The sequence below is a fragment of the Lemur catta genome, chromosome 2, assembly GCF_020740605.2.
Source record: "Lemur catta isolate mLemCat1 chromosome 2, mLemCat1.pri, whole genome shotgun sequence".
In the NCBI taxonomy this organism is placed as follows: domain Eukaryota; kingdom Metazoa; phylum Chordata; class Mammalia; order Primates; family Lemuridae; genus Lemur; species Lemur catta.
This window is the reverse complement of record NC_059129.1, coordinates 86,355,381-86,380,147: the sequence shown is the minus strand read 5'-3', so window position 1 is coordinate 86,380,147 and position 24,767 is coordinate 86,355,381. Positions and strand designations below refer to the sequence as shown.

At 40.3% G+C, this 24,767-nt stretch overlaps 1 long non-coding RNA gene across 1 annotated transcript in view; it reads left to right on the top strand.

Annotated features, from left to right (window-relative positions):
* Window positions 1–6,459, top strand: part of LOC123633075 — a 181,040-nt gene extending 174,581 nt beyond the window's left edge. Inside the window, exon 3 of the long non-coding RNA XR_006733540.1 lies at window positions 6,208–6,459. This is a non-coding gene — a long non-coding RNA (uncharacterized LOC123633075). The remainder of the gene's footprint in view (window positions 1–6,207) is intronic.
* Window positions 6,460–24,767: the final 18,308 nt, after the last annotated feature.

Here is a 24,767-nt window from a genome sequence, read left to right as displayed (position 1 = left end):
GGCTGCATCTCCTCCCCCCTTCTTTCTCTATTGCAGCAAAAAAGCCCATTTCCTTACTTCACCTTCCCATGCCAGTAGAACAAAACAGAAAAGCCACAAGATCTATGATTCAAAGGTCTACTGTCTTATACAAGTGACTGTTTAAAGTCTGTTTGAAACGCAGATTTAAAAAAAAAAATTCATCTCTAAATTTCCAAAAAATTACAATCAGTTGACCTTTTTCTCTTTAAAGCCCTCTGGCTATAAAATGGCGTGTGCTCCATTTGGTGTTTCTGTACATATAAGGACTCCAGGGCCACTCACAGTTAGCATCTTTGTCTCTAAAGCTGTCATCAAATTTTCAGTAATATTTTATACAGCCTGGGACCAGCAAAACATTTGAGATTTGAACTCTTAGCAGAGAATAGTCTCTAAATGCAATTTGTATTTTTGGAACTAAATTTTGAACTCTTGTTTTCTGACTGCTGTAAATTGTCCTTCTACTCAATTCAGAGGGGAAAAGTGGCAGAGTGTGTGTGTGTGTGTGTGTGTGTGCATAGATGTGGAAGAGTCATTTATTAGCCCTAAAAATCTAGAGTCTGATTTGGGGCAGGGGGACCAGAAGAGGCATTTTGAAGGTAGAAAGTCAGATTGGCTCGCTGGTATCATCCACCTATGATCCCGCTGGGATGCTGCATAAAATCCGGTTGTTTGGCTTGGTCAATCTTTCATCTCAAGTGGTGATGTTAATAAAATGGAGAAAGGTAGCTTAAAAACTCTGTATCCTAAAGCATGATGTCCTATCCTTGAAGTTTAGGCAAACTTGGATTCAGGTTCAAACAGGAGCCTAAAGCAATTCTGAGTATTTTGTTTTGTATTCTTTGTAACACTCTAGACTCCAGTAAGATAGGAAAAGGCAATTAGGGTGGAAGAGAATTGACAATAAGAGGACATGAGGAGCAATACTGGAAATTGAAAGATCATTAAACCACTTTTGTGTTTCTTAGAATTATGTTAATATTAGATTTGTAATGTAGATAAGAATACCTCCAACTGTAGTTTCCTGGGGAAAAGCAAATAGGACTTTGCTCATCAAATCCTATTAAAGACACTAAGAAAATCTTAGCTAAGAATTGAGTTGTAGGGATAAAGAATGCAATCAGCCTTACTTATATAAGAAGTACCTTCTAGAAAACCTGATCATTTCACAACTAATTGGTATAAATATTCTCTTGCCCACTATTTGCAGCTGGAGACCCACTGGTACTTTTTATGACTGTTGCTGTAACTAAGTACCATTCACTTTTTCTTAGCTTAAGAATATGGGTTCCTCTGACTCTTCCTTTTAAGTAAGTGTAAGATTATGCAAGAGGTAATTACTTGCAGCTAATTTCCCCTATCTGGAATATGTTGCTTTACTTGTAAGTGAATGAATAGTAACCATTTAGATATTTCTTTTTAAATTTCCCCCAACTTCTCTAACAGTAAATATGAAGAAATGAAAAAGCAGTGCTTTCATGCTTAGTGTAGCATTAGCATATCTCCTCACCCACCTTTTCCTAAGAGAAGTCTGGTGAGCCACTTCAAGAGTTTGTGAGGTCTTCGGAAATCAATGTGGCTACAAAAACACCATGAGGGCAGGAAGTGTCCATGGCTCTCTTATTCACCATTGTTTTGAGACACCCAAATGGTGCCCAGCACCTAGGAGGAGAGAAGTAAATGCTCACTGATGAAATGTACTGGGTATTGTCCTATGGGCTTCTGGGGTCTGACGCAAGTCCAAGAAAACTAGTATGTGAGGCAGCCTAGGGCTGCACTGTTCAATCAGGTAACCACTAACCGTGTGTGACTATTTTAAATTGATTGAAGTTAAAAATTTAGTTGCTCGTTTGCACTAGGTACATTTCCAGTGCTCAGTAGCCACATATGGGTGGTGGCTGCCATATTAGACAGGACAGTTACTGAATATTTCCATTATCAGAGAAAGTTATGTTAGCACTGGTAGAGAATCATTAGCAAAGAGATCAGGCACAGTGGTGTACTCCTATAGTCCCAGCTACTTGGGAGGTTGAGGCAGGAGGCTGAGCCCAGGAGTTAGGCAAACCTGGGCAACATGGCAAGACCCCATCTTTAAGGAAAAAAAAAAATATCATTAGTAGAAGCCTAAGTTAGCAGACCAGTCTTTTCCAGATGAAATTCCTATGTGGCCCTAGTATGCAGATGTGCACTCATAATACCAAAAATTGCCCTTTTACACCTCTCCCCCCACACTGGGGGAATTCAGCCAAGAAAGGCAGGTGGCCCACAGAGGTGGATATGTCTCTTTCAGACTGATAGCCAAACAACAAGACTGTTAGCAAGACTGACATTCAGTTGGCACAGTTACTTGGCTGCACCAGTTGTAAAAATAGTGAAATATATGTACCAGTTAATAAAGACCTGCTTTAAGCTCCTCCAATACCTCCTTCCAGTGACCCAAAAGCCCTGGTCATTCCCCTAGAATTCCCCCAACCTCTCTTCAGTTCAACAAAATGAGTTATTAATAGTTAATATCTGTCCCATCCCCGAGGGTTGGGGGCTTCTCAAGGACCTACTCCAGTACTGTGGGCCTCAGATTGCTGGGGGCTGCCCCTGGCCTCCATGGTACCTTGGCCTCCAGGAAGGACTACTAAGAGTCTTTCCTAAGGCTCCCCCATAACTACCATTGCCAAGTCCCAGATCAGAGAACCATTGGTCTCAGGAAGACCTTAAAGTCATCACATCCAACCCTGTCATTTTACAAAAGAAATCAAGTCCTGCAGTCACTTGGCTAGTTGGTGGCCAATTCAGAAATAAAATTCAAATCTCCTAACTCAGTACTTTTTTTATTGTTGTTACGTCTTCCTGTGTCAGTTTCCTGAACTGTGAAATGGGGATTAATATCTTCTTGCCTCACAAAGTTCTTAGTAAAAAGAATGATACCCAACATTTTATGTATGTCTTATAATTTGCAAAAAACACTCTTGTATACATTCTCGTTTAATCTTCACAAGAACCTGTGAGAGGTGGTTAGGCTCTGACCACGTGGCTTGCCCAACATAACAAAGCTACTATGAGAAAAAAGGCCTACATCTCTATGGCTCGGGAAGCCATACGCTCTTTTGTAAATGTAAGATAATATAAGCATGTGGTATCACTCGTTTTTAGCCTGTGGTATTTTGCAGTTCAGGATTTGTGACATTGAAAGTAATAACTTTGTTCAAGTGATGCATTTTATTTATTTTTTTTTACTTTGACCGTGTGCCAGTTGCGCAGACTTTGGTTTAGCATTGAAACAGAAGTGGGCTGCTTCAAAGTGTATTTTTAAAATGAGAGAATCCAAATTTGTAATTAGCTTTACAAATGCTAGTTGTACAGTTTGAGTATCTAAAGAGCTTCTGGTAATCGTTTGTGTGATTAGTGGTGGTTTGTTTTTTTTGTGTTTTCCCCCAAAGTAATTAGACCCTTTGGAAAAAACAAAGTCGGCTCTTTGAGGGGTTATTTCCTCTATGATCACTTTATTTTTCACACTGTATAGTCCTGGTATGCTTATAAAATGAACTGTATATCTGATGGTGGCAAAGAAAAATCATTTATAAGCCATTCTACCCACTTTGAAACCTAATTATCAGGAGAATGCTACTAAAATTATAAAGAGAAGCCACAGTGAAGAAAATGTTCCACTTCTTGATACATCTTTGGCCTTTTTGGGTTTTGATCATTTTGATAGAAACAACCCTTATTTCTAGATAACATTGTTGGGAAAGATCAATTTAACTCACTCCCAAAATAAAATTGAAATTTTTTATACCCTTACCCCACAAACCTCAGCTATTTTATGGTATATACTGGGTGCAGAAATTGAGTTTATAGATAAAGGAAAGAGTGAGGTTATTTCATTCCAGATGACAAACAAGCATCTCTTCAATTTTCTTTTGTTGGCATATGAAAATTGTGGCATTCTCTGCACCAATTATCCTGTAAGATAAAATATATATAAAAGGGAAAGAGAAAGCAAATTATTACAAAAAGCTATAAATGGAAAGGAACTAGCGGGGCTATGAGCCCTGCTTTAGCTTTCCTAATTTGTAGTAATATTTGGGAAGAATGTGTATGTGTGTTTGTATTTTTAAAGTATGCATTGTGTATGTGTCTTCATGTCTTCCTTCATGTATACCCTGTTTTGTGTCATGTAACAGACTCTCACCTCTCTGTTGTGCTCTAAGAGATACAGCCACCTTTGTGCCACTATAGGACCTTCAAAGAGTTTATTATTATCTAGAATTTCCTTGGACATTATTTACACCATTTTCCCTGATTTGCATATATGCTATAGATGGTGCTGCCAAGAGAATGGAAAGATAAAGTTTGTGATTTATAGCTAGACTTGGAGTCATCGTGGTAATGAGACACTAGGCCTGAATAGATCTTTGCAATTGCCAAGCTCAAATCCCTACAAATTCGTTAGGGTAGAAGGAGGACTGATGAGTGAGCACATACTTTCATACTTGCCAGCCACCAGTTTTTATGCCAGCGCACTCAGTATTCCATGAGACAAGGCACGCAAGGCACCTGGCACCGCAGGTGACTCACTGTAAGTACAGGTGTGGGTTAGCCATTATCATTGGCTAATCTGATTTGGTATTGTCTTCACATCTCTTTCTGTTCTCTGAGATCATGCTGAGGAAAAGCAAACTGTCCAAGAAATAGGAGAACACCAGGAGGAAGGGAAACACAAGGCCTTAGTAGTCTGAAAGCTGAATTATCAGCCTGCAAATGATCAGCAGTTTTTCCTCTCGTGATGATATGTGAATTAGTTGTGAACCCCCCCACACACACCTTTTTCTGTGTTCAGGCCCCATAGACAAGGTACAGTCACCCCAGTGTCCACATGTCAGTCAGTCCAGCCCAGTGAGGGCCATTTGATGGTAAACTTACATTAAATCCATCTCTCTTGGTATGTGAAAAACAGCAAGCTGTTTACTATATCTTCTGTATAAGGAAAACAAAAATAAAATCTGCTAAGTTTGGTCATCACTGGTGGAATTTTGTTAAGATCTGTGAGGTGCAAGTGTATTTTTCTGTGCCTGTGATAAAGTTGGTAATTAAATTAAACAGGGACTCATGCTGCTGGAAAGAATGTAAATCGCTGCAGCCTTTCTAGAAAGTCATCAGGACCCTTAAAGTTCATTCTATTTCACTGAATAATTCTTTTCCTAGGAACCTAAGAAAACATTCAGAAATTCAGACAATCTGATATTTAGATATGTCACTCATAGTGTTATTTGGAATAACAAAAAAAATGAAAACTATCTGGAATTCCAAAAATGAGAGGAATGGTTTAATAAATTGCATTTCTATGGGGTATAACATTACATGGACATTTAAAAGCATGTTTTTGAATAATTTTTAATAACAAGAAAATGCTCATATTCATATAACTCACATTACATTTCATAATTAAATGAAAAAAGTATCATCTCATTTCAGTCAGAATTCTTGAATTAATCATTTGCTTCCTGAATCTCTTCTCCTTACAACAGCCACATGTCTTTTGTTTGTTTGTTTTTTTGCAGACATAGTCTTGCTTTGTCACCCCAGGTAGAGTGCAGTGGCATCATGATCATGGTAGCTCTGCAACTTCAAACTCCTAGGCTCAAGCGATCCTCCTGCCTGAGCCTCCCAAGTAGCTGGGACTACAAGCATGGGCCACCATGCCCTGCTGATTTTTCTATTTTTAGTAGAGACGGGGTCTCGCTCTTGCTCAGGCTGGTCTCAAACTCCTGAGCTCAATCTAGTCCTTCCACCTTGGCCTCCCAGAGTGCTTTGATTACAGGCATGAGCCACTGCGCTGGCCACACTTGTGTCTTTTAAACCGAGGTGTTGATTTGTTAACAGAAAACATTCATGAGGTGAAATAGAGAAAGAGATAATTGATTGGACATGGTCCTATCTCCAAGCTGCCTTTGGGTTTAGGAGAGCACCTGGGGAAGAGGAACTACCTCAAGGAAAAGGGCTTCCACCTGGTGGAGCCCAGGCGTCAATGCCACGGGCTGTCGTGTCATACTCAGTTTGTGTGGCCTGGTCGAGAGGCACAGTAAGTTAGTATGGCAGTCATAAAAAGCAGGCAGGGCGAGATAGCAGGAGGGAGGGGAAACGTTCACATGCACTGTTTACTCTGCTAATGGACAACTTTTCCTGCCCGATTAGGTGGACACTCACTGACCTGTCACAAGGTTGCCCCACAAAGCTCTGGGGTCCATGTCTGAATGGATTGCCGTAGCCTTCTCATCTCTCCCTGCGCCCAGTTCCCTGCATCCTAAGACTCAAAGCCAGCATAGGACCTGGAAAAATTATATGTAAGTCTTGACCAAGGTTTCTTTTCCTTAACTAAACAATGATAAATGTTTTCTTAGGTGATAACAATAAACAGCCCAAGCACACATGAATTATGTTTCTTTTAACAAGGTGTTTTGAGAGTTATCATTGAGAAAAGGAGCAAAGGTAGGAATCTGGTATTGGCGGTTCCCTAACTCGATGGTTCTTAAACTTAGCTTGCATCAGAATCACCTGGAGGCCTGTTGAAATACAGACTGCTGGGCCTCACGCCCAGATTTCTGATTTGGTAGATTTGGTGCAAACTAGGAATTTGTTTTTCTACCAAGTTTCCAAGGGATGCTGCTGCAGCTGGTCCAGGGACCCTACTTTGAGAGTCACTGCTTTACCTCTTGTGACTGAAGGGATGAATGATAAAGATAGAAAACTGTATATACTTGAGTATTAAATATCATTAAACTAAGGTATTTCATGCTTTGTTTAATACGTTGGCTCATGTCTCAGAAAAGCAAGTTTTAAGGTCCGCTCAGCACCTTCACATCCGACAGTCCCGCCGGGTGGATGCCAGTATTCCATGCCGGCTTTACTCCAGAGTTGCTAGGACCTGTCATTCTTTGCCGTTAGTTTTCAACAGGTGTGACTAATAGTGCTGTTATTAGGCTAAGGCAGTGGCCTCAGTGCTTTTGCAGGTGTGCTCATCATGCTTCTAGATACACTCAAAAGGGAAAATCTTTTTTCCCCCAGGTTGGGAAATATATTGTTCTCTTTCAAAGTGAGTCATCATGGTATTATCCCTCCTGTCATACACATAAATGTGACTTGACTTACAAAACACTTGTGGACAGGGAGGCATACCTCCAATAAATAGCCCAGGTCAGTAAGTCCAGGTTTTCATGGGGTTTTAAGTTCTCAGGACTGACATATTTTGAGGATCAACATGTTGTCTTGTTAGCTTTTGAACAAGCCAGTCCACCTATCTGCTGAGGACAAGAACAGTTTATTGCATGTTAATAGAAGTAGAAGAGCCTGGCTAAACAAATGCACACTTGGGTGCGTGTAAGCATACAGACAAACATATGTATGTGCCTGTGAATATATATGCATTTTGTATATATCTGAGCTTTCACTGTAGGAATTTTAAATGAAATTTTTTCTTTTGTTTCACTGAGTCAATGTGAGTGTAAAAATAGTATGAGTGATGCTGTCCAGGAAACATTTGAGAAATTGCTAGGCATTTTAAATCTATGGGTAAGCACTGTGATTTATAACATTTTACTTGGCTATAGTAAATGTTATCATTCAAAGTAGCACTTAGGATTTACAGTTCTTTTATTATAACTCTGGCATTGAGAATAATCACTGTTAATAAAGCAGTTGCCAACCAAATATTAATATGTAATGAAAGAACATATCTATTGCCTAAACATTAATAGAGTCAAAAATCCCAGAGATAGATTTACCTTTTTTTTTTTTTCCTAACCCCAGTCAACCTCACCTGGAGATAGATTTAAATGCATGTGTTTAAAATAAAACTCACAAAATCAGGAAAATAAGACAAAAAGCAATAGGTGATGAAAGAGATCTACAATGGAATTAACCCAGGGCTGTCTTCTGGGGGCTGCCCAAAGGGTAACAGGGCCGGTATTAGGGCTGACAGAGTTGTGAGTGATGTATTAATAATTCTCACAAACCATGCCATCTCTGTAAAGCACCAGTTATTCTGCACAATATATTTAGAAGGAAGGTTATCCGTTTATAAAGCCATCTTCACTACAAAGTGAAGAAAGGAGTTGGGTAAAATGCTCCCTGGTGCTCCCGCTTTGCCCTGCTACAGATCTCCATGTTCATGGTCAGGGTTTCCTGGAGGATGGCCTTTGCCATCAGTCAGTTGCATTTCCACAGGTCAGGGAGGAAAGAAGGATGCTGTGACTCCACAGGTGAACTGGGGCTTCGGGCTCCTGCTGGACCTGGCAGGGCGTGCCTTGATCACTACCTGTGGCCTTGGACAGAGCAGACAAGCCACCAAGTACCTGTGATGTCTCTGTAAAACTGAATACCGTGCATGTGTGGGGACAGGGGATATGTGGGAAACTTCTGTATGTTCTACTCAGTTTTGCCATGAACCTAAAATTACTCTTTTTTTTTTTCTTTGAGACAAAGTCTCACTCTGTTGCCCAGGCTGGAGTGCAGAGGCACTAACATAGCTCACTGCGGCCTCACACGCCTGGGCTCAAGTGATCCTCCTGCCTCAGCCTCCAGAGTAGCTGGGACTACAGGTGCGCACCACCATGCCCAGCTAGTTTCTTCATTTTTTCCAGAGACAGGGTCTCGCTAAATTGCCCGGGCTGGTCTCGAACTCATGGCCTCAAGAGACCCTCCCACCTCAGACTCCCAAATTGCTGAGATTAAAGGCATGAGCCACCACGCCCAGCCTTAAAACTACTCTTAAAAATAAAGTTTATTAATTTTAAAAAACCTCAAAATTAAACAGTATGGCAGTTCCTCAAAAAATTAAACAGAATTGCTATGTGATCCAGAAATTCCAATTCTGGGTGTATACCTAAAAGAAGTGAAAGTAAGGATTTGAACAGGTATTTGTACACCCACGTTCATAGCAGCATTATTAATAATAGCCAAAATGCAGAAGCAACCCCAGTGTTCAACAGATACGTGGATAAACAAAATGTGGTATATTCATACAATGGAATATTATTCAGCCTTTAAAAAGATATTAAATTCTGACACATGCTACCACATGGATGGACCTTGAAGATGCTAAGTGAAATAAACCAGACACAAAAGGACAAATATTAAAATGATCCCACTTACATAAGGCACCTAGAGTTGTCAAATTCATGGAGTCACAAGTAGAATGGTGGTTGCCAGGAGGTAGGGAGGAATGGGGGACTGTTGTTAAATGGATATTGAGTTTCAATTTGGGAAACCAAGAAGTTCTGGAATTGAGTGGTGGCGATGGCTGCACAACAAAGCGAGTGTGCTTAGTGCCACTGAACTGTGCATTCACAAATGGTTAGAATGGCAGATTTATGTTGTATACTTTTTCTGTAATTTAAAATAAAGTGAATACCAGGGCTCACCTTCCTTCCAAGAATGCTGTGCAGAATTGCTAGTGCTTGATAACAATGTTACAGTTTGTGAGGGCACAGTGAGAACATGTGGGCCTGTGAGGAACAGGCAGGAGGGAACCCACTAGGTTCCTCCCTTGGGCCCTACTTTTCTTGGTTTTTGCTTTTTGTTCTATGTTTCTAGAAAGCTGGCCTTTAAGAACAACCAGCAGATTCTCTTTGGGGCCTAGTAGCTATGCTTTCTTCAGTTCTCTTTCACTACCCTCAGACCCTACCCCAGGGGCTGCCAGGGTTGGGGGTGCGGAATTCCTGAAGAGCAGTACATAAGGATCCTTGGGTTCAGGAAGCTCAGAACCCCTCGTCCTACATTATCCCACTTTCTCCTTGAGATACCAAGATTTTATATATATAGAAAAGATCTATTACAGAGGCCCTATAGCAGGAGAACTATTACATAATATATAGTTTATTTTATATATATGACTATTTTATGTATTTGGCTTAAGGGAAAAAATCTAACCAAAAATGAGGTAAAATGAAGTACAGTATAGAAAAATCAGTCCCCTCGTGCTCACACCAGACTTTCCATACCTGCTTAGAAATAAACTCTTCATGCTTTTCACTTAGGTGTTAGAAAACAGGGCAAAGCAGCAGAGGTTTCTGAGTCCGTTGCCATGGGGAGCTGCTAAGATATCCCAGAAAAAAATGGAATTAAAGGTTTTTGTAGAAAAGAAAATCCAGGTCAGCAAGTCTAAGGGAGAGAAGAATAAGGGCTTATTCATCTTTGGCATCCACGTGTACCTGCTGGCACTCTAAGTTGAAATAGCGTGGATATAGAATCTAATTAAAATACATTCTGCCCCATGAGTTCAGAGACCATGGTTTTCGGATGGACACACTGACACAGATTCACCCCAGACCATCCAGCCCACAGACGCCCAGATAAAACGAGATAAGGTAGAAACAGCCAGCAAAGATAGACCCCTGGGGGGCTCTCCTTGTCTCATGCTTCCTAGGATCGGATGTGCCTGGTTCCAGACACTGAACTCATGTTTACTGATGGCTTAGCTACCTGGAACCCAACTAACCAGAACCCGAATTAACTAACCCCCACACTTGCCCCCACCCTGCTCCCTCCCACACACCCCACTTCCCTTTTTCACAGATGAAGATTCAGAAAACAAGATAGCTTTGGTTTTTAGTAAAGGCGGGGAATATACCCTGGAGGATATTTGTAGCTGATGACACTGACCTGCTGAATCATTGAGAATGGCTAAATGGTAACAATGAGGAAAAGAAACTGCTTGGGAAAGATCTTCAACAAAAAGTATTTTCTAGCTGTCAGTTAACCAGAAAATTGAAATAATAAAAAGTCCTCAAATAGTCTAATTAACTAAGTCTAAGTTTTATTATTTCTATTTTTGTGCCTTAATAATCTAAAAATGTTGACTGAGGATGGAAAAATATACTATCTATTTTTATTCTACTTGAGAAGCTGCAAGCTTTAGCTTTCGCCACCTTTCCAGCACCAGAGTTTAAGTGTTAGATATTCTGTTTATGTTTTAGAAACACTCTAAAAGTTTTGTTAGTATTGGTTTTAAGAGTAATGTATTAAATAATTTTATGAACCTGTGTATTTAGCTCCTACAGTCATTGGGAACCAATTGCATAGTTTTGAAGCCAATTCTATTGCTTTTTTTTTTTTAAGGAACATATGATATGATTATTTGTAACAGATTCAGTTTCAGATTGTGTTCTTCTCAAGGGATCATCAAAATTAATTTTCATTCTCTGCTAATGATACAGAGAGGAATGATGTTACCAGCATGGTAGTATACACTAATATATAAATCAAAACTTTCAAATGATATTCCCTGTGAGTCTCCAAATAAACTAAGCTATGTTGTATTATAAAGCTGCCTAACAAGTGTTATCAGTTGTAGCACAAATGGTTTATCAATTTATTCTAATAGTTTCCAATCTGTTGATTTTTAAGAAATGATTTGTGTGCTCTTTTTTGGATGCACCTGTTACTAGTGAAATAACACCTCTCTCTGAGCCCTGATTTAACCCAGGGGATCACAGCGTGTTTTTGCAAGGACACCCCATTAAATTGATCATTGTGAGAGCCTGGCGCCTGCAGCTTTGTCGCAGCTGGAAAGTGCATGTAGACCATGTGTCATGAGGAAAAGTGTTTTCTGCTCTTCTGCCCAAGAACAGTATTTGCAAAGCTTTGCAGGGTAGCAGGATTTTCACAGTCCTTGCAGTCCTTATCTAGAAGTTATCATCTATTGTTTCTAGCAGATTTTTCTGGTATTTCATCCCTTATTGGACACCAGGCCAGATTATTATACTGAGTCCTATGTATTGTGTTCTTAATTTATAGACAGAGCCAGAATCTGAGAATAATTGTTTCCTTTTGTCAAAATAGGGTAGCTTTTTTCTCTTATTATAAAAGTAATAAATACTTATTCTATTTATAAAATAACAGAAAAGAATAAAGAAGAAAATCGGTTACTTATAATCTACCCAGGTACAATATACCAGTTAACTCATACTTTTGTGTATTTTTCCAGATGTTTTGCAACTTAACCAACTAAATCCAAATGTATAAACAGTACTCTGGACTGATTACATCACACAAGTTGGTAATGCTTAGGAATGATGATTTAGATGTCATTTTATAGGGCAGTGATCTCTTGCTTATTTTTCTCCCTTCAAATTACATTAATCAACTCTTCGGAGAACAGATGTCTGTGTGGACTCACCAATATCTTTATCAGGTGGAAATGCCTATCAACTGGTATTTTCATTTCTACATTCTTTCAATAAAAATGGTATTTAGTAGCCCTGCAAAATCCTCATGATCCTCTGGACTCATAAAAGGAAGATTCAGTTATGTACAAGATGGTTTTAGTGTTAGATCAACTGATTGTGTTCCAGTTATTTAAAAATTAGTAATCAATATACTATAAGGCAATTTGGTAAAGTGGGACAGTTAGATTTAGCCAGATCCTCCCATTCCCTGTTCACAACCTAAACAATATGGACTTCAGTAAAAACCTAATTTTATAATTGACGATAACAAAGCTTCATTCAAATACATGCTTTCTGGTGCTATGACAAAGAGCTTTCCTTTAACTTTGCATCCTATATCCCCCTTCAAAGAAGCATCTCTTATCATTCCTCTGGTGTGATGTTACAGCTCCCTGAGTTGTGCTGATGTTTCTGCGCTTCCCTTTGGGGAGTGCAAGGACTTTACATTGGGATGAATCCTAACATTTAGCCAAGGTTAGGAAAGGCTTTGAGCACTAAAAGAAAACACAGATAAAAATTAAGGGATTGTCAAAGGATTCATCTGAGAAATGTTGTGGAACAAACCTTATGTCAGTAGAATAGGTAGTATTTAATAAGCAGCCACTAGAAGAGATTTTTTTTTTAAAAACAGTCTGTGTTTGGCACTGGTTATATCTAGGAGTTATCCCCTGTACAAGACTCTGAGTTCCTTGAAAGCAGCGACTTCTCTCGTGTCCCTTTAGATCCTTTGTATCCCTGTGTATAATAGAGACTCGGTATGTATTGACTTGAATTAATATTTCTGTGGCTCTTCAGTGACGGATGAATGAATGTGTTTGATTCAGGTGACTGCATTTTACCTTCTTCTACAGCAGTTGAAGGGTGCTTTGATAAATACTCGCGATTGTGTTTAATGTACCCTACTTGGGTACAGGTGTGGGGAAGTGGTATACAGTACTTTGATCCTCCCTTGGAGAAGGAGATGCTAATGTGGATAGTGAGAATTTGGTTCTTTATCTTTGGTTTCGATTTGACCGCCTTACTTCACTTAGTCACAGTGTGCACTGTTCAGGGATGGGCATGTCATTTAAGCCTGAGACCGTCCCTCAGACAGTTTATGACATTGTATGTGAATTTCCCATGACATTAACAGCCAGCAATTGTTGTTTAAGCTCAAGAACACGCGAAAAGTTAGTTGGCTTTGTAGTTGACATTGTGATTAACTTTCTCTAACCTAAACCAGTGAAAACTAAAATGCTCCTCCTCACCACATAAAAGTTTTGCTTTCACTGTGTTCAGACCCCTCCCACCTTGTCACAGCACAGTCATTTGGAGTCTGATTTGGGGGCGGTGTGGTTGTGTCTTGGTGGCGTGTGACCCACTTTTTGTAATACTTAATTGCCTGTGTTTTTACAACACAAGTCATAAGTTCTGACAATAGTGGACTGTAACCCAAAAAAGATTTTCTGAGACATCTCATCAGCGCTGCCCTAGGACCGTGCGTTGTCGGAAGAAGGTGTTAGCTCCGCAGGGCGTGTGTTAACTACCAGACGATGACAGAACATTTCCTCTAGTTTCTGGATAATGAGCAAGCACACAGGTAAAAATGCCTTTCTCACAGTTGACTCCTTTTGTGCCTTAATGATTTTGTTGAACTAGACTTCTAAATATTAATCACTACCTACATATGTTTGCTGTTGTGGTTTGCAGAGGGCTCAGAGGAACAAGCATTTTAATTGGTACCCTGAGACCTTCATAACTTTTTATTAAAAGTCTGAAGAGGTAGTAATCAGAAATAGACTTACATCTCTATACTCTCTGTGCCCCTAGCAAACAACCTCTTCATCAAAATTTTTTATTATTATTTGCTGTCAACATGGTTGTCTCTAAATATCAGGTGCTTCACCGCTCGGTGATATCCACGTGTGAGTTAGTGCTTGGGACGCTTCAGGCTGTGGGGTGGTGAGGTGTGTGGTTAAGGCATACAGAAAGAAAACTGCACAGAAGGAAAGGGGTAGCAAGGGGCTGCTGTGCCTTGGTAAGCATCGGTTCCACTGCAGACTAAAAGCAGATTTAAGTGCTACTGACTTAAGTTTAGCAAAATCATTTCTAACAGCCTGCTCTGTTTTAGAAATGTTTATGTTTCTAATATCACTTTTGTTAATTTGAAGAACTTTTAAAACACCATCGTTTCCAAACAAAATGTTTGGGTATCACCTTCCTGAATTTACAGCTTTGGGATACATTTCCTTGCTGAAGGGTGGCTGACAGTGTGGTTCGTGCAGGGTGGTGCCCAAGCCGCTCAGATCACACTCGTCCGTACACTGAATGACGTGCCAACTGAGTCTTTGAAAATGCCCATAGATAAGTCAACATTGTTTTCCCTGAAAGTCCTGATACAGAAAAAGAAAGAAAGTACAAACACTAACTGGAAAAAATGTCACATATTTTAGCCACTTTGCATCCCTTGTTAGGACAAACCCTGGGTTGGGTTTTTTACATTTGTGAAGTTGTACGGTAGGTGGGGCAGTGTGGGTGGCCCAGAAAAAGTAGCGGTTAGAATAAGATTTTCCATTTATTGCCCTTTGTGCATGGCTAAAAATAAGATTCATACAAATCTGAATGTGTAGTGCAAGCAAAATCACTCTGTTAATTCTGATGACTGGTTTGCCCACATCTTTGCATCTGTCTGGTAAGTGGCATATTGGGAAATAAATGTGTCTCTACTTAAATGGCAAAAGGCAACCAGGTTTTTGAACTGTTTGTGTACACGTGATAGTTTATCAGCATTTTCCCCTTCCAAAGGAAGAAAGACACAACTCATACATAAGCAAATTGTGTTTATGGAAGGATGAAGGAAGGAATGGAATCCCTGAATCTTTTTTAAAAAGTAATTGCCTTGTTTGAGACGCTGTTTTACAACATCCATCTTCTTGGCGCATTGTTAGAAAGTTGTTTCTTATAAACTCATAGCGCAGCAAGGAAAGGATGTCTTAGTGGTGTTGCCCTAGGGCCTGGAAAACCCTCTTGTTTGTGTACAGATGGGTGGTGGGGCTGGAGGACAAGTGTGTGCACACATCTGTCCTGTCGTACCTTGCGTAGGCACAGGTGGTGGGGGGACAGTTAACCAAGAAAAACTCCCCTTCATCGAGCTGCTGAGTCCACTGCAACCACAGTAAGTGATAACATGTCAGTTTGTGGCTACAGGAAACACCAAAGAGAGGCGGCAGCAACATTCACAGGGAAATTTGTACCTTCGCAATCCCTGCGATGGTGCTGTCCCGTTCCACTGACTGACTGGCTGTGGCATTTCCAAAGAATGAGAATGCCTGGGAGTGTTCTGAACCTTTCGGTTTGATGTAATTTGTGAAATGGATGAGTCAAGAAGGCAGTCATTCCAGAAGACGCAGAAAAATGAAGACTGCAAATCACATTCCTCGCTGGCGTCTCCAACTGTGGCAGACGGTGTGGTACAGTGGTTAACGTGAGTTGAGAGCTTTGGGAGGAAGAAAAGACTCCGGATCAAATCTTAGCTGAGCTGTTAACCTTGATTTATTTACTTAACCTCTCTTAGGCCTGGGTGTCTTTCTTTGAAAATGGGGACAGGCACGGTACTTACCTGAGAGGTTGTGAGGATTCAGTGAGATGACGTACGTGAAGCACAAAGCCCGTGCCTCATGAAATGATGTTGGTCTTATTCTCACTTGAGCAGTTGTATCGTAAGATGTGTTGGAGAATATCGGGGCATTTGGGGGTTCCCCTCTGTGCTTGGAGTATAAATTTTGGGATTAAATGGACAAAAGATCAACCTCTGTTCAGCGTTTCTCAATCAGAAGTATATAGACATTTACAGGTTAGGTTCTGCATAGTTTATGAAAATAATGCAATGTGGGGGGTTGTTTTTTTATCTTGCCATTAAATTAGCACAATGTAAGCCTTTCTTTCAAGATTAGCCCTGTGTTGAGCATATTCAGTTATTTTTTACCTTCTATGTTTTTTATTTAAACATGGATATTTCAGTTCTAACATCTGTGCATGTTAATTGTAGTACCTGCTGGTGTACATTATGAAAGAGAGTGCTAATGTTGTAATCAAGTAAGGTTTTAAATATTTCAGGTGGAAATGGGAAAAACTTCAGGAGCAATTAACTTCCATGGTGGTGTAATTCCCTACAGAAAACATTGCATCTGTTATAATTCTGGTTACTGATTAATCTTATAGATGACCAGATGCTGACAGGCAGAAAACAATGAATGTTGCTTTTATTTTTATTTATTATATCTTGCAAATTAGTTTTTATTTAATAAAATGTACACTTGCCCTTCTAGGAGTCCTTTTCTGCCCATCAAAGTTTTCCATTATAAAGTATATTGTCTATTTCATAATGTAAGGTCATAATTGTAGGCATCACTTAACATTTTTGTCAACCTTTGCAATGAGATACCAAGAGTTTAAATCAGACTCCTCCTTTCATCCTCCTGCATGACCTTCCTGAGATGCTGTTTCTTCATTTATCAAATTAAAAACGAAATTATGACTGTACCTTGACTTTACCTCACCTGGGATCTGACAATAAGTGATAAATGAGACCAATAAACTAAAGAATTAGAACATGGTACAGATATAAAAAAGTGGTGGCTTAGGTTTATCCACTGTACTTCACTAGGTTTTTTCTTTAACTTCTCTTCACATTTTCCTTGTCACAGTCCTACCATCCCTGTCTCAGAATACACGCTGCAACTTGTAACTTATGTATTAGCATCATCACCAGATTTTCTGGGTTTTCAATATTAGGAGCCATCAGTGTGAAGTGGAGACATTCCTCAGGTCAACTCTACCAGGAAGATCCATGTATTAATATGATTTAAATGATAGCCTGGTTCTTCCAGTGTATCCAGACTGTGCTGCTTTTTCCACTTTTCTCTGTTGAGTGAGGTGGAAGAACGTTTTTCAGACCGAGCAAATCATCCTAGGTGACTTTCAAAGTTCCTGGCATTGCAGATAAGCTTCTGTTCCCTCCACGCACACATATACTCCCTATTATCTTTGCCAGCCTTGTTGCACTTTGCCACGGGCTGAAGTTTCTGTAAAAATCATAGGTGAGGGAAGGTAATAAATTAGACTCTGGCTGTGATTTCCTCCTACACCCTCATAAGGGATGACAGAGATTCTGAAATGCATCCCGTTGATACGCCATGTACTTCTCCCTGCATAACTGCCGGTTTTTACTTATCTTTCATGTGCAATTTGAAGGTACTGGCCGGGCGGGGCTCATTATTCCTTTGGTTGAATAGTGTAAAGCATTTGCAATGGAGATTTACTCTAATGATGTACTTTAAGTGCATGTCCGCATTGCTGGTTTAATGCACTCAGTCACAGAATGCTTTAGAGTTTATTGCTAATGGATGAATCCTCGGGAAAACAGGAATTTTCAATAAGATTGACATTTGGAGTGAGAAATATAAATCTAATGAGAGCACTTCAACCAAGGTTTGTAATTAGGGCTGAATGGAGTAAATTTGTGCGCACACACCACAGAAGGGCACAGAGGAAGGTGAAATTGCATGCTCTCCTGTGAATGAAGGATGAAGGCCAATGTATCTGTGTCAAGCCACAACACTGTGGAGTATAAATGATACTGTCACCAAGTGCTGCACAGGGTACCGAGGGAATTCCACTCTAGTAAATTACATTACTTAGACAGACCTGAAGGCATTGTGTCGGAATGAGAGCAGGGAAGGGGGAAAGGCTGTCAGCACCAAGTGGAAGATATTATAGTACAACTGGCTGCAGGGATGGAAGTCACCGGTTTCCATTATACCTGGCTATTTTGTATTCTACTTTGTTAATTAGTTTACAGATGTTACAGATGTGTACATTTGAAAGAACAGCATGTCTGCTTAGGGTATAGGTTACAATTGACCATAAGGGAATAAATGTAAGTTGATTTGTATAAACTGGTCAGTGTGAGATTCTCTTTCTTGTTACGGCTGGGTGATACTAGGTATTCAGTAGAAGCTTGCCCTTATTTTATTTTTGTGAGAATCCAAGATGCATTATGAAAATTTAATCCTCATTCTCTCAGTAACATTTTGTTTCTTTTCCAACCTGCCTTAATTAGAACATGTGCATCTTTAAACCTCTCCTATCAGTACTTTCCGCTCATCACCTCCCATCCCTGAGGGAAACAAATTGTACTGGTACATAACATTTTATTTTGTGAAAGAACCCAAAGTTAAGAACAGTTGATTCCTAGAGTGCTACTTGTAAAGAAAAACCATTTTATCACTACGTCTATTTTCTTTTACCCCCTGCAGTGAAGTGAGACCACCCTTTTTGAGTTGATTTGTCTTACCATCTCTGGAAAGGAATTAGGAGAAGAAGATAAAAGCGTCAATTGTATGCATCTTCTAGATCATTGCAGATGTGTTGGTCACCTTTTTCCAGTTTGACTCCAAATGCCAGTTCCTGAAAAAGCCAATACTAGGTGCTCTGGCATTAGTCACTATCACTTCTTAACTGGAAAGCAAATGACTTCTCCTGAATGGATAGAGATTCTGAAACAACATCCATTCTGATTTCTTAAGTACGTATCATACTTTGTCCTTAGTGAAATAAACCTGAGAAGCATTTTGGAAAATCAATTACCAGGGAGAATACGTGGGATTCTGCAAAATGTCTCTACAAGGCTTCCAAATGACAGGTTATTAGCATCCTTTCTGAAACAGGGCACAAGTAAATACGAGTGTTGATAATAATATCTTAGATTTCACTTTTATCCTTCCAAAATAATACTCTTTCAGTATCAGGGTATCATAATTTAGTCTTTATTTTGTAGCCATAGTTACAGTCTTATTTTATCCATCGAATCATAAAACAGTAAAGCCAACATATTTGGAAAACCAGGTTTGAGCATGGACAGGAGAAACCTTGGTTCACAATAAGATGGTTGATATTTCTATTTTACAGAGGGTACTTTCACCTTAAAAAATGTTTTTTTGGTGATGATTCTAAAATAACATCTAAGTGTAAAACACCTCGCATAAAATGTCTCAGTGCCACGTATCATCCTCAGCATAGAAAAGCTATGCTTACAGACTTTGCTGTATTCACTAACACCATACAAAAAGTCAGGAACTCTTAGCTGTATGGGAAATGAGAGTCTCTCCCTAAATGAACTCACTAGAATTTTTCCCTTTTTTATTCTGTTCACTTTAATGGTAGTATGTGCCTTATATATATTATATGTTCTTTTCATCCATGACATCCATTGGGAAGTCACATGTGTTTGCCACAACATCACACATTTGACATTTCTTTTTTCTGACCTCTTGATGCAGTATGCTATCAAACCACATCCTTGAGTTTTTCTGAATTGAATCCTGGTGGAAGAGATTTAACAGCATTTAAAATGGAACTGGTTTAGATTCTCTTCCATTCTATAGAGGTTCCTTTGTTCCTGCCTACCTACCCATGTCTGACTCTATTCTTTTCTTTTTCTTACATTAAAATTGGAAAGGGAGAAAGGGGGAGCTCCTTAGGAGAAATAGGTCTGTGGAGAATTGTGAGTACTCATTCAGAAGCTATTCTTAGTTCTGAGAAATATAATGAACTTGAGCTTTGAGTCTTACAGAGTCTCCCATTAATGATCCTGCCATCATTTCCACCCCTTCACCTGATTTTGTTTTCCCCAAAGGCTACTGGTATTTTTCCCCCAATATTCTGAATGGAGTATCTTCCAAGTAAGGCATACCTTGAAAGAAATTGAGTCCTATTGCAGAAGTAGTTTACTAGATGATTCTTAATTGTCCTTTAGTGCTTCTATTTTCCATTACCTTAATGTCTGCTGTGAGGAAGAAACTTTTCTATAGACCTTGATTTACTTGTCAGAAGTCAACCCATTAACATTAACAGTTCACTTACATTATCATTATGGTGTTTCCAGCTGACAACTGCTCCCACACTGCCATGTTCCCCAAGTTCTCAGTGCTGAGGAAAAAGAGACTTTTGTTCTGGCTTGATGAGGGAAAAAAATGCAAACAACACTAGCTCTACCACCAGAGATCCTATAAAGACATGTTCAAATGAACAATAGGTCGTTTGTTCGTATATGACATAAGAATATAAGAATTTAAACAATAAGACCTCTTGTGAAATGTGGTAAAATATGCACCACAAACATTGTGAAGTTCTCTGTCTCAGGCAAGGCAATTTTTACATGGGCTTCAAAAAACCATTAACTTGTAAACTACCCTTTAAAAAAAGAAAAGAAAATCAACTTGTCTCGCTATAACATTAAAGCAATTTCTGTTCTAAGGAAAGCTAAAATGCATTCATTTATGTAAAGTACATGCACTATAATTTGTAAAAAAATCATAGTACTCTATTAGGAAATGCAGCGCCTCTTCCCTCCTTCACCTGAAATGGGAATCCATTCGTTTTGTCAAGGCCCTTTTTTCTTTGAATAATATTTATTTCTTCAAAATGCGGGGGGAGGGGGGATCCTTTAATCACTCAGATTCAAGATGAAGTTTTAAGGCTTGACAATAATTCTCTAAATCCTTCTGACATTGGTGGAGCATAGGGAGGGAATAATCTTGCTTTGAAGGGAAATTTTAATTGAATTTACTTTAGTGTGAACTCTATCCTTTTTTGCCTTGAGCCTTTAAGGAAAGCTTGGTATAGTTGCAAACCTCAGCAAGGATATGGCAGAAAAATGCAGAGATTTCCTTGTCAGCTCATGTCAGGGTCTCTGGCAACACCCCAAAATTGTTCCAATTTTGATGTTTGAAATGTGACCTTCCAGGAAAAGTGGAGGAGGGGTGGGGAGGGGACGCATGTTAATTGGCCAAAGGTGCTCTGTTGAGCTGACTAAGTATTAATCTCTAAAGGTTTTCAAGTATTTGCAGATGGATATATACAGCATCCTTTGCAGAATCCTCTTAATTGAAGAAATGTTTCATCTCTATCTCTGTTGACAGAAAAGATTGCCTACTGATAATTGCTTTGCTTAAGTGTCTGATAATATGCCAGGAATGAGAGCATTCTGTGTTAGGTCATCTTTAATTATGCATGTACCACCTGTCAACTCTAAATCAGTACCAGATTAGATTCTCGCAGAGTCAGTTTGGGGAGGGTCGGAGGGAAGCTGAGGTGATCTCTTTTAGAAACAACAAAAATAGACAGTAGTAAACATGCCTTATAACCTGCAGCTTTTTAAAGGAGCCTCATCTTCATTGTTCTTGAGCAGGAATAAGCCATTGGTACATCTGAAAAAGGTTTGAAATCTCGCCCAAGCGAGATAAATTACTGTGAAGATAAATTACTGCGAGAGGATGGTAGTACCTCCTCTCTTGGTACCATCTGTTGCATTTCCTTTTTGCTCCTTCTCATCGTTGTAAATGAGCCAGGGAAAAGCTCAGAAACATTTTTATAAGCTATGTGAGGACAGGAAATATGTTAATGATGTTAGATTTCATACATTTCAGGGGTTTTTTCAGTAGCTGGTTGGTTTTTTTTAGAAGGACAAGTGTGGGTTGGAAATAATGCTTGTTACCCTCTGTGAGCTTTTGGTAGTTTTATTCTCACTTTTCAGGGTTGTTTGGGACTTTCTGGTGGGATGTTTAGGGTTCTTTACTGAACCCTCTCTTGTCTCTGCTTCTGTCCTTTGATTAGGATGGATTTATGAAAGGTGTTTTTCTTCATTCACCTGTGGGAGGTTTAGGGGAAGCCTTGAGGTATTGTGCGCTTTTCACAGAGGCGGGGTTGGATGACGGAGAGGCTGAAGGCAGAGAAGGGACAGGTAAAAGGAAGTAACAGGTGTGTGTGTTATCACTTGGTGGGGGGCTCTCAGACTCTGGCCTGCGAAGGTGAGGCTCTGCGCCTGTCCACTCTCCAGCCCTAGAACACTGCCTCCGTAACAGTTTGTCACCAGCGGCCTTACAAACAATTTGGCAATCCTGAAATACCTTATTTCAAACACTCTGGCTAGAGGTGTTAAAGAGGAAAACAGGTCAGCTGATAAAGAGGTGAAGACCTCTGGGCCCCTGTCAAGCTCCACCAGAGCACCGTGGTCCAGCTCGTGCCTCTGAATGCCCTTTGGCTGGATTTTGATACTTAGGGTACCATTGGCTTTGCTGCTCTAATTAAACAGTTCACTAAACTGCAGATACAATCTCCAAAAAGGAGAGCAGGCCCAAAAACTACTTAGTATAGTAACGTTGCCAGTGTTTTGGCTATTTAATGCTCACTGAATACAGTAAACAGATGTTACATACAAGAATGTTCATTTCCAAACTATGGATACTTCTTAAAACAGGAGAACACAGTACAGTTGACTCTTGAACAAGACAGGCTTGAGCTGTGCAGGTCCACTTATACGTGGATTTTTTTCAGTAAAAGTTACACCAGGTGTGCCTGCCTCTCTGCCGCCTCTGCCACCTCCTCCACCTCTTCTGCCTCTGCCACCCCCAGACAGCCAGACCAAGCTTTCTTCCTCCTCCTCCTCCCCCTCAGCCTACTCAGTGTGAAGACAATGAGGATAAAGACCTTTATGATGATCTACTTCCACTTAATGCATAGTAAACATATTTTCTCTTCCTTATGATTTTCTTAATAATGTTTTCTTTTCTCTCTTTATTGTAAGAATACAGTATATAATACAGGTAACACACAAAGTAGGTGTTAGTCGACTATTTATGTTATCGGCAAGGCTTCCAGTCTACAGTGGGCTGTTAGTAGTTAAGTTTGGGGGAATCAAAAGATACACACAGATTTTCAACTTCCCAGGGGCTCAGTGCCCGAACCCCTGTGTTGTTCAAGAGTCAACTGTATATCCCAGGCCTTGACAGAAAAGAACATCAGAAAGTAAAGCTAAGTCAGAGAAAAACTGAAGAAAGAAATTGAAAAGAGAAGAAATGGGGAAGAAAAAGCGATACTGCCCATGTTCTCTCACATTGCTCATCTTTGTAAAAATCTCTTCTATCTACCTGGAAAGATCTACCACTCTCTCCACCTGGTTAACTCTTACTTTGAGTTGTTCAAGTGTCACCTCCTCCGGGAAGCCTCCTTTGCTCCTTCCTGGCCAGCTCCGCTGCGCCTCCTGTGTCACGCCATAGTACACCGCTGCCTCCATTGCAGCACTTATTGTTCGTACTGCAAGAGCTTGTTTCCTTATTGTTCTCCCCCGCAGAGTGACTTCAGAAAAAGCTAACATTATCCTAATTGTGAGAATAGAGGTCTCATGTCCAGAGCAAGAGTAGCAATGATTTCATTGGACTCTAGAGTACTTAGACCACATTAAGAGTATTATTAATGTAACAGTGCATTTGAGACGGAAAACAAACAAACCTGTGAGTGCTTCCTGAACAGAGCATCAGGGATGGAGAGAGTATGTCTTATAAGCAGTGGCTGAAGGAACAGAAGAAGGTTAGCCTGGAGAAGGGGAAAAGAAAGGAAGGCACAATGGTTGTATTTAGGTAGCTGAAAGACTGTTATTCTTGAAAAAGCAGAACCAAAAGATAGAAGTTATAAGGAAAGCAATTTGGGCTCAAAACAAAAATTTTCTTGCAGATAAATCTAGCCCACAGTGGAACCTGTGGCTTCGTTTAGTAACAATGAACCTCCTGTTACTAGAACGAGAGTCATTATCTTTTAGGGCCATGCTGGGAGCCGTTGTAGAAAAGACGGCTGCACTGTGTGGGAGCACAACGCAGATAACCCTCGTGTCTCGAAGAATCAGAGTCCCCATTCCTTGCAGAATCCCAGCCAGGGTGACCGTGGGACATGATCCCCACCTCCATGCGCGATCTGGTTGGCCTGGCGCTCAGCACTCATCTCGCGAGCCACGGGCTGACGCTGGGGCTGGGGGAAGGAAGGGAGCCAGCTGCTTCCTCCAGGAGGCTGTGCCGTGAAACAGAAGGAGCATTGGATCGAGTCCCAGTTCATGTGCTCCTGGCCTCTCACTAGCTGTGTGACTGTGAATGGCTGCCTCAAAGCCTGCATTTCTTGCCATGCATAATGGAAATAATACTGTTCACTTCACAGAGTTGCTGCGAGGTTTAAAGGAGTTAAAGGAGTCCTTTGTGGATGGCGATGTGCTGTCCGTAGGTGGGTGCTTGTCCAGGGCCCCAGCTCCACCGCCGATGACCTCTAAACTCGGTTTTGTCACCAGTACAATGGACATAATTCCCTTCCTTCCAGGGTTTCTGCGAGCTGGATGATTAAACAAAATGCTACATATAAAAGCCCCCAGCACAGTACCTGCCACACGGTAGGTTATCATGGTCACCAGCCTCGTTTCCCCCCTGTGGAGCTGAGGCGGCCAGCAGAAGGGTGTCCTCTCTCACCCACCTCGCTGGTCAAGTCCTCGGAGTGTTGTCTTTTACCTGCCTCAAGACCTGGTCGGGGCTCACGTCCCTCTCCTGCTTTCCTGTCGTCTCAGCATGGAGCCGCCACCTTCTCTGCTTTTTCTCTTTTTACTTCTTCCTTCCTCCTCTACTTCCCTCTCTTCCTAATGTTTTTTTCTTCTTTATCTCCAGCTAATTTCCCTAC